Source organism: Electrona antarctica (assembly GCF_951216825.1).
Source record: "Electrona antarctica genome assembly, chromosome: 10".
Taxonomy (NCBI): Eukaryota; Metazoa; Chordata; class Actinopteri; order Myctophiformes; family Myctophidae; genus Electrona; species Electrona antarctica.
This window is the reverse complement of record NC_136791.1, coordinates 3,825,256-3,837,901: the sequence shown is the minus strand read 5'-3', so window position 1 is coordinate 3,837,901 and position 12,646 is coordinate 3,825,256. Positions and strand designations below refer to the sequence as shown.

At 42.1% G+C, this 12,646-nt stretch overlaps 1 protein-coding gene across 1 annotated transcript in view; it reads right to left on the bottom strand.

Annotated features, from left to right (window-relative positions):
• tasp1 (taspase, threonine aspartase, 1) overlaps window positions 1–713 on the bottom strand; it is a 59,851-nt gene extending 59,138 nt beyond the window's left edge. Inside the window, exon 1 of the mRNA XM_079512676.1 lies at window positions 513–713. The gene's annotated coding sequence lies outside the window, so the exon portion shown is untranslated. The remainder of the gene's footprint in view (window positions 1–512) is intronic.
• Between the last annotated feature and the right edge of the window lie 11,933 nt (window positions 714–12,646).

The following is a 12,646-nucleotide window of genomic DNA, read 5'->3' as shown; positions in this document are numbered from 1 at the left end:
TAGTATTTGGTGTCATCGCAGGTCTTGTTCTGCCTAAAACTACAACGTGACAGACAGGAGGGGAACTTGAGGGAGTTCCAGGGGGGACCCAGCTAAATGATAATTTGCAACCAAATGGACCCTTATGGGTCTGTAACTCAGAGAGTGTACAAATGGAACCAAATGGACCTAAATTAACAGTGGTTTTACAATATAAATTGGGGGTACCAGAGATAGAAATGCCATTAAATCAGGGGTCCGTAGAGGAGGGGAAATAAAGTCCATCCTCACAACTTCGTAAACATTAACACAAACCTGAATCACATTTACAACGCCAAGACATGGAGTTCATCACAAAGCCTAATTTATTCCTCTACGTCGGCGTCTGAACAGAACGGGTCTACAAGCTGACAGCGACGCGTTGTCAGCTTGTAGATCAGTCATTTTCCGTGCGATGGATTGTAAATTAGGCAAAAGAGTTAGCTAATAGCAGTAGCTAACTGTAGCTAGCTGTCAGAACAAATTCAACTTACTGTTTTACTGTCACAACTCTTCTGTCGTCAACAGCACCAGCCGAAGCCCACGGGTGTACTCGACATGCTTTTATTTATGTGTGTGAGTGATTATTATAAGCGAAGATATCTATAGTGATCCTAACTTTCCATATAGGTATACTTTCTTCTTGCTAGCCTGCCATGCTAGCCACAGTTAGCCAGTTAGCTGTACAGCATGAATGAAAATTACTTCCTGGTTCGCATACACGTTGCTAAGGAAGTGCGTTTTCTTTTTTTCTTCCCCCAAACCAAACATTGCCCCACGTGTTTAATGTATTTTTTCAGAAAAAAAGAAAAGAAAAGAAACATGGACCGATAACAAACAAAACAATTATTTATATCAAAATCGCAATCAACTAATAATCGCAATACTAATAATAATTGAATGTATTTCTACACAGTCTAACAGTCTTTGTATTGAGTTTGTGCTTGAAATGTAGGCTACTGTAATTCTGCAAACTGTTAATACATATTTCAATCAATCAAACATGCAGTTACACTTACTGACTGTATCTTTATTTCTAGCATACTCTTTTGTTCTGTAGGCCTACACCTCCTCCTTGATTTCAAAAATATTTCTCAGAATCATCTTTATTTGTCACAAAAAGCGGGTGAAATTCGTTTTTGTGCATAGTTCCCAATCCCTTCGTGGCTAATTTACAAATGGCACAGCTGTAGGGTCTCTCTCTCTCTATATATCTATCTATATCTATCTATATCTATATCTATATCTATATCTATATCTATATCTATATCTATATCTATATCTATATCTATCTATCTATCTATCTATCTATCTATCTATCTATCTATCTATCTATCTATCTATCTATCTATCTGGCATTAGCCTACATCTGGAGTTGGTCCCCAGGCTGTGGCTGCTCACTGCTCACTGCTCCTTAGTTTGGGTCAAATGCAGGGGACACATTTCCCCAAACGGGTAATAAAGTTTCCTTTATACCTCATGTAAGCTAATGACTGAGAACAGCAATTTATGTTTGCAATATTTTCCTTAGAGTTTTATTTCACAAAGTGAAATAAAACGTAAAAGTTACAGTAGCCTACAGCTCAAAGGCCTCAATAAAACAAAACGCTCTACATCACATATAGCTATGATTTAAAAGAGCTGACGGTTGTAGCAGACCTGCAGTTTTCTGGGAGCTTGTTTCTGATGATGATTCACTGGTGAATAAAAAAAACGGAACACTGCTTCTAGTCGTATATAAGAGAAGCTTTTCTCAGGGTAGTTTTAACAACTGGTGCATGGGCTGCAGCAGTCTGCGACTCAAACTCTAACTTTACTTTTTTTTATTTCTCAAGTGCACCCCTGAAGTAGGCTAGTGATTAGATTCAAGAGGAGGGGGTGAGGGGTCGGGCATTTCCATTCTTTTTTATATGGTTTCTCTGTGCTCCGCTTGTCAGTCAGCATGTCATTAAACTTGGCACAAAACATTTAATTAGTGCCCCTATCTTTACAATGACTCTGTACTATAAACAGGGGTCCTCAAGATGTACCATAATCGTATGCTCTCAAACCATGAAAAAGTGAGTTTCCAATCATAACTATATACAATTCTCCGGGCATTTTCTATTCTGTCTAGACATGAATAGATGTTTTAATTGTCATGGCCTCTTATAGAGTAATGACAGGAGAGAGCAGAGTGGAGCATCAGTCAAAACGTAATCATATATTGCACAGAGATTACAATTCCCTCGGGAAATCTTGTTTAAGAAGTGAAACTCAATTGTGTTCAAATAAACAGAACATGCTCAATTTTTCTCTTCCTGTGAGGCGTCTACCATATGTATGCCTTTGTTTTATCATGTTATTTCATTGTTCCTTTACTGGGATCCAAGAAGCAATCACCATGAAGGTGGCCTTATAGCCTCTGCTGGGAGTTAATGTTTTAATGACTTTACTACTGAGCCAGATAAGACAGACCACAACAGAGAAGCTAATCGGATGAAATAAGCCAGTGACTGAAAAACCCCAGAGAAGCAATAATCAGTGAGAATGTTTCGGAAGAACTCTCGGAAATAACCACTACCAGTCGACACATAGTCCAACATCATCATTGATCTGAAACAGACACCTCTTGTGTTCATGATCTAAGTGGGAGTTTGCCTGGGCGTTCCAAACTAAGCACACATTATTTTCAATCATAATATCTACTGCGGTGTTGTTTGTTTTGGGTCAGGTCAACAGAGATGAATCAGAGTGGTTGAATCATTAAAGAACTGGGAGCTGGCCTGGGGCGTTGTCGAAGAGGGGCCCGGTCAGTCTGTAGGGGGGCCCGGTTGGTCTGTAAGGGGGCCCGGTCAGTCTGTAGGGGGGCCCGGTCAGTCTGTAGGGGGGCCCGGTTGGTCTGTAAGGGGGCCCGGTCAGTCTGTAGGGGGGCCCGGTCAGTCTGTAAGGGGGCCCGGTCACTGCAGTCAGTCTGTAGGGGGTGGCTTTAGCATCGCATACTGTATACTAGTGGTTCCCAAACCTTTTCATGTCAAGGACCCCCAAATTGACACTAATTAGCCCGCGGACCCCCATTAGAAAAGATATGCCAGGGACCCCGTAAGAGAACATTTTATGGCTCTATAGCAGTGATTCTCAACCATTTTCATTTCAAGGACCCCCAGTTTGACATGCATTAGTCTACGGACCCCCATTTAATGGCATTTCTATCTCTGGGACCCCCAATTTATACTCTGAGAGTGCACAAATGGAACCAAATGGACCCGTTAGTGTCCATTTGGTTCCATTTGTACACTCTCAGAGTTACAGACCCATAAGGGCCCATTTGGTTCCAAACTATCATTTAGCTGGGGGACCCCCTGGAACTGCCTCAAGTACCCCTGGGGGTCCCCGGACCCCACTTTGGGAACCACTGCTGTATACCATCTAATCTCCTTGGAAACTATATGTTTTTTATGTTTTGGAAGCTGCAAATAGAACCGGGCCTACAGTCATTTGGACAAGTCCGGTTCTATCAATATGATAGAGCTATGTGTTGTATTTATACATACAGTAATACTCCACGTGATAGTTTAACTCTGATAGCGTACAGAAGTAACCAAGTGGACTCTTCTCTCAGAGTTAAACATGTAAAATGAATTTGAATGTGTTTCTGAAGAAGCTATACGTAAGAAATATAGATATTTAAAATTTCTTCCAGGCAACTGTAGACACAGTGGGATATGTATAAACCTATATACCAAATAGCTCAACATTTTATTGCCCCCCTTGTGCTGCATGATTTCATGGAAAAATGGTATAAGTCCAGTTCCTGCGCTACGTATAGCATCATCTGCTGTGAAGACTGCTATTAACGCAAAGATCGCTGGGGAAGATGACCTAAAATAACTCATGGAACTACAAAGGTTTTCCAGGCGGCTGATTTTATTAAAATAGAAACATGAAACCCGCCCCCCAAAGGCCCAGTGGATCATAGATACAGTACAATGTAATGTTGTACAGTAAAGATACAGTCAAATGTAACATTGAAAGCTAACATTTTGTCTTGGTGCAAAAATGTATACATTTGGTGGCTTTACCCATGTCTATTAAAATGTATATTCTGGTATATTACAACAATTTACAATTTAGGCATTTAGCAGACGCTCTTAATCCAGAGCGACTTACATTAAGCGAGAACAAAAAGCATGGCAATACATCACATATAAAAAAGTAGTTATCAAGAAACAAAACATGCGTAAATTAAGAACGTAACAGTGGAGTATCTATATAATGAAACTATACATATAAACTATACATACTATAGATACATATATACTATAAAGTGCTATGACTACATAAAATGCAATTATAGTGCTGTCTACGTAACATGCTATAAGTCGTTGTCGTTGTCCCCCCCCCCCCCCCAGAGAGGACGTATAGGGCCTCAGTCCCACTCCTCCTCCCCGCCAACACCCTGGGGGGGTCATATTTTGACAGCAGGAATTGCCTGTCATAATTTGACCCCCCCAGTATTAGGATGTATTAGGATGTTGATATTCATTCATCAGCCAACACTCCCCACTGACAGGTGCCCTAACCCTAAGGGGCCCTAAGGGGCTATAGGGCAGGTGCTGCGTGCCATGATGGAGTCTGAACAGGTGGGTTTTCAGACTACGACAAGTACAAGTACAAGTGTACAAGTACAAGTAGGCCTAATCCAAATATATTTATAGTCAAATTGTACAAGTAATACATGTTTAAAAGTCAGTGGACTGTGCCGTACCAGCAGTAGAGACATACTTTCAGCAAGGCATCAATGAGGTGCTCTATGCTGGTTGATGCAGAGTACAAGCACTCTGCTGGTTGATGCAGAGTACAAGCACTCTGGTGTGAAGAATCAAATAAACAGTGGGAGTCATTACAACATATTTTGCCAAAGCAACAACCCGCTGGAATCTAATTCCAAACCCATACAGTATATTGAGCGAACCCTTTTCATTAAGCGCCATTCAGCAGGCCATTACAGATCCATTCAGATCCATTCAGATCCATTCAGATCCATTACAGATCCATTCAGATCCATTCAGATCCATTCAGATCCATTACAGATCCATTCAGATCCATTCAGATCCATTCAGATCCATTACAGATCCATTCAGATCCATTCAGCAGGCCATTACAGATCCATTCAGATCCATTCAGCAGGCCATTACAGATCCATTCAGATCCATTCAGATCCATTCAGCAGGCCATTACAGATCCATTCAGATCCATTCAGATCCATTCAGCAGGCCATTACAGATCCATTCAGCAGGCCATTACAGATCCATTCAGATCCATTCAGATCCATTACAGATCCATTCAGATCCATTCAGATCCATTCAGATCCATTACAGATCCATTACAGATCCATTCAGCAGGCCATTACAGATCCATTCAGATCCATTCAGCAGGCCATTACAGATCCATTCAGATCCATTCAGATCCATTCAGCAGGCTATTACAGATCCATTCAGATCCATTCAGATCCATTCAGATCCATTCAGCAGGCTATTACAGATCCATTCAGATCCATTCAGATCCATTCAGATCCATTCAGCAGGCCATTACAGATCCATTCAGATCCATTCAGCAGGCCATTACAGATCCATTCAGATCCATTACAGATCCATTCAGATCCATTACAGATCCATTCAGATCCATTACAGATCCATTACAGATCCATTCAGATCCATTACAGATCCATTCAGATCCATTACAGATCCATTACAGATCCATTCAGATCCATTACAGATCCATTCAGATCCATTCAGCAGGCCATTACAGATCCATTCAGATCCATTCAGATCCATTCAGCAGGCCATTACAGATCCATTCAGATCCATTCAGATCCATTCAGATCCATTCAGCAGGCCATTACAGATCCATTCAGATCCATTCAGATCCATTCAGATCCATTCAGCAGGCCATTACAGATCCATTACAGATCCATTCAGATCCATTCAGATCCATTCAGCAGGCCATTACAGATCCATTCCCACAGCCTATTATAATGTATGCTTCATGGTACAAAGGTGTTGCGTATCCAAAATAACTGAATACAATTCATAATGCTTTTTATAGTAATCCAATTAAAATAACATTGAAATCAATTGCAAAAAGCTGGTGTCAAGTGAAGTATTTAAAGGGGAATTCCACTCAGTTTAAGAATCTCCACATGATGTTCCTATAAGTTCCTATATGTCCTGGAATTAAACACTAACTAGTACTTGTAATAATGAACAAAATTCAGTATTTCTCATATAGGGAGAAACAGTTAGAAACTACAAAACCAAGTCTATAATTTGAAATAATATACTGAAGTATACAGCCTGGAACGTTTGCACGTTTTCAGTTGGAGCCCTATGTCATACATACATCGAGAGTGTTCATTGTAGCCCGCTAAAAGAGAGGAGTACCAAAATGAACCCATTTGTACACATTTATACACTCTCATCACAGTTAAAGAACACTCAAGATTTTACAATGCAGTTACACCTGCCCTGTTTAGCTCAGCAGGCACAGGGGCCTCTACTGACATTAGAGATGTGTAGCATGACTCAGATAGAAAAAAATCAGACCTGCCTGAACTGAGTGGTGTGTGTGTGTGTGTGTGTGTGTGTGTGTGTGTGTGTGTGTGTGTGTGTGTGTGTGTGTGTGTGTGTGTGTGTGTGTGTGTGTGTGTTAGGCTTCGCAACAGTGACACTTGGGGGTGAAAAGAAACGCTATTTCTGTGCTCGGACAGACCCAGCCTGCAGGGGGACCCATGTAGGCATCCAGCCAGCCAGGGACACACATTGCTGGGCAATGGAGTGGCTGCACCACTCAAAAACAGAGATACAAACCTTTCCATGATAGGGTGCTCGGCTGCTCTAAAAGCCCCCCAAAAAAGTTGTTTACCAAAGTAATCCTTTTCGATAAACATGTCAGTTTGGTTTGTGTTGTTCTTTATTGGAACAACGAGACATGGCCCTGAGGACTATGAGTGTGATGCGTTGTTGACCAGACTGTCCAGACACAATGGAGGATATGGACAGACAAGGCTGAAAAGATACCACAGAAACCAATGGGCTGTATCATATCACCATGTGACTGACAGTTTAATGTTTTCATTGTGGCACGGTTAACGCACAGATACACTGCTATTTGGAATGTAACAATAGGCCGTTTTCATCAACACACACACACGCATACGCATACGCATACGCATACGCATACGCACGCACGCACGCACGCACGCACGCACGCACGCACGCACGCACACATGAGTGCCACGATGACGATGCCAGCCAACTGAGTACGTATCACCATGACGATGCCATTAGCTGAAAGCCTTCGCTACACTAATTTTAAAACTGTTTTTAATATTTAATATCATATTGTTTATGTCCCTCAGATGTATTTCTAATGGTTTGAACTTTGAGCCTATAAATCACCACTCTGATATAACCAGTCCATGGCATTTCTGGCTTCTGAAGCAGTTTTTGCTGCAGTACCACAATGTCCTGAGGTGGTGGGGGGCACTGATATGCAAATTATTTTATTGTTGAGTCATTATAATACGTCCTAGATAAACCCAGGCTTGTTCCCAAAGGGGAAAAAACGAGCACTCTCAATACAAAAATGCAGATTACCAGGTGCACGGCTCACGAATAATCACTGTTAAAGAGAGAGATAGCCAGCACTCCAAAGTCCATTAACGGTACATTTATTGCATATTGTGCAGCACGGACAATCACAACACAAACACGTTTTGGCGTAAAGCCTTCCTCAGCGTGTTTCCATTCCATGCCAGCTTGGAAAATCCACAATGGCGGCCATTGTAAACAAAGTGGAAATGCAAATTTGGAACTGAAGACTGAAGAGGGGAAGGAATTATACAAAGCAGGATGATACAGGTGACATCACGCGTACGACCAAATCAGTTCAGCTGTTCCTGAGAGCAATTTCCATAAAAGCCGAGAATTGTTCAAAATTGTGGGGATAGAAAACACAAAGGGGAGCACAAAGAACACCAACAAATATTGAAAAGTTGAATTTCATGTTGTAGGACCTTAAAGGTGGCCTTACACTAGCCGATTCTTTTCAATCTGAAATCTGATAGCACCACACACTACAGGATAATCGGAGCGGGGCAGAGCAAATATCAAACATTCTTGATGTTGATCGGGCCGATCCCGATCGCGCTTTGAGCGGTCGGGCACCCCCCGAGCGTCAAAAATGCCCGATTATCGGCTAGTGTAAGGCCACCTTTAATGAACTGTGGTGGGTGTGGCCACATAAAAACATGTAATTTTAACACTTTCTGTACACTTTTCTGAAATAAATCTTTATCCTAGTGTAATCATAGTATACCTGATGATCATGTTTTAGGGGGGGGGGGGGGGGGGGGGATCACTCCATCTATAAGTTATTGTGTAGGCTGTTTGTTCAATATAGAGTAGCCTACATGAGACACTTGATATAGCCGTGAATTACTGTACAACATGCACCCCCTCCTTGGGGCTTTTAATCCAAACTTTTCATTTAACTTTTTCCATTGCCTGATAAGTAAGAAATGAACGAAGCATATGATAATGAAAACATTACAATGTGATTAAAGGCGTGAGAGACTAATAACAGTTCAGGCTTTTGTTTATTATTGACATGTTTATGTAATCCCTCTGGGGCAACGTAGGCCTACTAGACCAAAAATAGTCATGAGTTTACTAATACTAAAACAAAAAGAGCTTACAGCTGTTGGTACTGTATACAAGATCAGCTATAAGAAATAATTGCTGTAATTATAATTGCTATAAGCTCAGGGCTCGGTTTAAGTTCTGACATATTTCTTGTGTTTTAGTAGCATTGTGTGGGGTGTAATTATGTTGCTATGATGGTGAAAACACATCATCATATCAACAAAGACCTAGTTTGAACCGTCTCATAATGTTCTTTGGGGTGGGGTACATTTAGAGTTTAGAGTTTTATTAGGATCCCCATTAGCTGGTGCATAGCAGCAGCTAATCTTCCTGGGGTCCACACATAACATAAAAACATGACATTCGACATGAATGACATTACAGGACAAAGATATATAAATAAAAAAAAATAAAAAAAAATATATTTGATCAACAATTTCCTCATCCACCTTCTGATTCCCCATTTTCTTGGAAGAGAAAACAACCAAAAAGCATATCATCATATCTGCCTCAGTTACATATTAGCCTTCCATTCTCCTGGGGTAGAAAACAAAAGTAGAGATAAAAATTGAAAATATTATCCTAATCATGATCATGACTGCTGTGTGTGTGTGTGTGTGTGTGTGTGTGTGTGTGTGTGTGTGTGTGTGTGTGTGTGTGTGTGTGTGTGTGTGTGTGTGTGTGTGTGTGTGTGTGTGTGCGTGTGTATGCGTGTCCGTGCATGTTCGAGCGCCCTACAGTCTTTGGGTTTCAAGATGCCTCTTCAATTGTCTCTTGAAACTTGATTTAGTTTTGGCTACTGACATCTAACACTGTAACCATGACAATAACAATGACCTGTACTGTATATGCATTACATTCTGCACGGCTGGAGGAGATGCAGACAACTACCTGTCTGCTATAGAAAACATTGCATCTTCAAAATGTCAAGTTGTCAAGAATAATCCTGCTGCAGGAGACTGGAGAGTGACATGAACCACAACAAATATAGTGTGTGTGATATCATGTGTATATGTGAAATGCCCTGGTGTCTTGCTAAATAACTGTGTGTGTGTGTGTGTGTGTGTGTGTGTGTGTGTGTGTGTGTGTGTGTGTGTGTGTGTGTGTGTGTGTGTGTGCGTGCGTGCGTGCGTGCGTGCGTGCGTGCGTGCGTGCGTGCGTGCGTGCGTGCGTGCGTGCGTGCGCGTGTCTTCTTTCCTGTCTTTTGGAATAGCAGAAACAGGTAATGCCAAATATTATTAAATAACATTTACTAATATTATATGCACCAATAGCATGGTACATACTGTAGCCTACTTAACAAGAATCTAGTATACATGTCTAAATTGTTTCTAATTGAATATTAAATGAATTTAATGTAGCACTTTTTGACAATGTTGCAATAATGACATCTAGTGGTTTGACTTGGACTGTACAGAGAGAAGCCCTTCGAAGGCCATTTCACCAGCACTCATTGTGGATATACTGTATAGTCGCCTGCAGTGAATAGCCTGGCTGCTCCTCTGCTGACCATCTTTCATGAACTGGAATATCTGACCTCAAACCCTGACCTGTTCTGACATTCCATATGTTGATCCTTCCCCACCCGTCCTTCCTGTTCTGACATTCCATGTTTATTTGACCTCATCAAACCTTGTACAACCAAGAACCAAGAAATGCTCCATTACAGAATTAAATGGTAAATGGTGCATTTATATAGCACCTTTATCCAAGGCGCTTTGCAGAGATTGTGCATTACATTCACCCATTCACACACACATTCACACATCGATGCCGGATGGAAACCATGCAAGGCACCAACCTGCAGATCGGAAGCAATTAGGGGTTCAGAGTCTTGCTCAAGGACACTTCGACACTAACTCTGGGGGAGTCCGGGTTGGAACTGGGAACCTTGTGGTTCTCATCCGTTCACTATACCCCTGAACCACTGCCGCCCCTTCATTCCATTCATTCCATATGTTGATCTGACCCCCCATGCCAAAGCGCCAGCGCTGGCCAGCAGTCTGCCGTCACCCAGGTGCACAAGGCTTTTGTGGATGTGAACGAAGAAGGCACTGAGGCAGCGGCTGCCACTGCTATATTTTTTGTCCTTTTGTCTGGCCATTACCATATGCCTGTTCATTTTGTGGCTGACCACCCCTTTCTCCTCTTCATCCGGCACAACCCCACCATGAGCATCCTCTTTGCAGGCCGATACTGTTCTCCTTGAGCTGGCTCTCAAAACAACCCCACCATGAGCATCCTCTTTGCAGGCCGATACTGTTCTCCTTGAGCTGGCTCTCAAAACAACCCCACCATGAGCATCCTCTTTGCAGGCCGATACTGTTCTCCTTGAGCTGGCTCTCTCAACCCCACCATGAGCATCCTCTTTGCAGGCCGATACTGTTCTCCTTGAGCTGGCTCTCTCAACCCCACCATGAGCATCCTCTTTGCAGGCCGATACTGTTCTCCTTGAGCTGGCTCTCTCAACCCCACCATGAGCATCCTCTTTGCAGGCAGATACTGTTCTCCTTGAGCTGGCTCTCATCCTCTTTGCAGGCCGATACTGTTCTCCTTGAGCTGGCTCTCACAACCCCACCATGAGCATCCTCTTTGCAGGCCGATACTGTTCTCCTTGAGCTGGCTCTCTCAACCCCACCATGAGCATCCTCTTTGCAGGCCGATACTGTTCTCCTTGAGCTGGCTCTCATCCTCTTTGCAGGCCGATACTGTTCTCCTTGAGCTGGCTCTCATCCTCTTTGCAGGCCGATACTGTTCTCCTTGAGCTGGCTCTCATCCTCTTTGCAGGCCGATACTGTTCTCCTTGAGCTGGCTCTCATCCTCTTTGCAGGCCGATACTGTTCTCCTTGAGCTGGCTCTCAAAACTCAACTCTGGACCTGGTTACAAGCTTTGGAAAAAGACGGAGTGTTCTGTCAATTAAAATCCAACCATTGCCTGTCTTTGTCGGCATTAATGTACTTTATCGATATGAAACAGTTATGACAGTTAACTTATATAAATGATGAAATGAAAGTTGTTTTGAGATTTGAGCCAGGGGGACGTCAATCAATACGTGATCTGCCAGGGAACAGTCTTGATAAATGCTATATTCCAGGGATCTTCAGAAATCCATGCATTGGAGGGGCTAGTGTCCCTCAAAAGGGCACTTCTGAGAGGGGTACCCATTGAGCCGAGAGACATTTTCAAAATGACCAGCTCAACAAGATCTACCCACCAAATAATTATAAATTATATATATAATATATATATATCAACTGTGAATTGTAACAATTTAATTGTGTTTTCGGCAGTGAACATTGGAACTTTGATATGGTCATCAAAAGTAGTATATTTATATATATTTTTAAGTTGCTGCTTGATTCAGTATTTAAGATATTTTATATTAATTTTAGTTGCCCCGCCCCCTTCCTATACAAACCCATTGTAACTTCAAACTCAAGTTAACATTACTCTAATTATTAGACCTAATATTAGACCTAATATAGCCTATACTGAGTAGGCTATATTACATGTCATTTAATTTATGAATGGAGGTTGAGATGGTATTTACACTGTAAAATCATCAGTGAATATTTAATTCTGCAAATGGATACAAAATGATTAAATGTAGGGCACAGAGTTGGGGGTAGCCTCGCCACCTCCTCTTATCCTGGTCCGGATCATGTCATGCTTAGTGTCCTCATAGTCATACCAAGGCCGATGCACTGAGGAAGAGACATGGAGCAAACAGAGAAAACTAATTAACCCATTTCGACCTGAGGACGATTCTACACAAATGCCTTCTAAATCCTGTCAGTGGTTCTCAAACTATTTCACATCAAGGACCCCCAGAATTATCTGTATTTGGCCGCGGACCCTCATCTGAAAATATGTTGTTCCAGGGACCCCCCCCCCCCCCCCCCCCCCAGAAGCAAAGATTTGAGTTAAAAACGTTCACTGTGAA